Here is a 599-nt window from a genome sequence, read left to right as displayed (position 1 = left end):
ACAAGGACAGACTGTACGAGCGGGCCCGAGCCCTTTAAAGGATCTCTCGAGCGACTCGAGAGCAAGTTGTTAAATATGCTATAAACAAGGGCATATCGCCACCGAATGTCGCAAATTAAAATACGATTTAGGGACCGAAATACTAGTTTGCCAAATTTGTAAGAAACGCGGATACGGCGCCGATAAATGTCGGTTGCGCGATCCCCGTGAACGTACTGCAATCTAATATAATTTCTTGTCAGTTATGCTCGAAACCAGGGCATAATGCTAAAATGTGCCGAAATAATAATAATAATGTTAATTTTTCATTGAACAAAAATCCTGTCGTTTGCGACAAATCCGGTCACCTCGCTACAAATTACTGACAAAGGCAAAATTCTGAGCGCAATTTTGATAATAAAGTAAAAATTACTTGCCACATTTGCAATAATCCTGGGCATATTGCTAGAGATTGCCGTTCAAAATCAAATCAACAAAGTAATTCAAAAAATAGCATATTCTGCCACTATTGTAAAGAAACGGGTCACCTCCTCGAAGCATGCCAGCTGCGTATTGCGAGTAATAATCGGAGGAAGACCACTCATCAGGGAAACTCCGAT

The sequence above is a fragment of the Trachymyrmex cornetzi genome, unplaced genomic scaffold (genome assembly GCF_001594075.2).
Source record: "Trachymyrmex cornetzi isolate Tcor2-1 unplaced genomic scaffold, Tcor1.1 scaffold688, whole genome shotgun sequence".
Taxonomy (NCBI): domain Eukaryota; kingdom Metazoa; phylum Arthropoda; class Insecta; order Hymenoptera; family Formicidae; genus Trachymyrmex; species Trachymyrmex cornetzi.
This window is presented reverse-complemented; position numbering follows the sequence as displayed.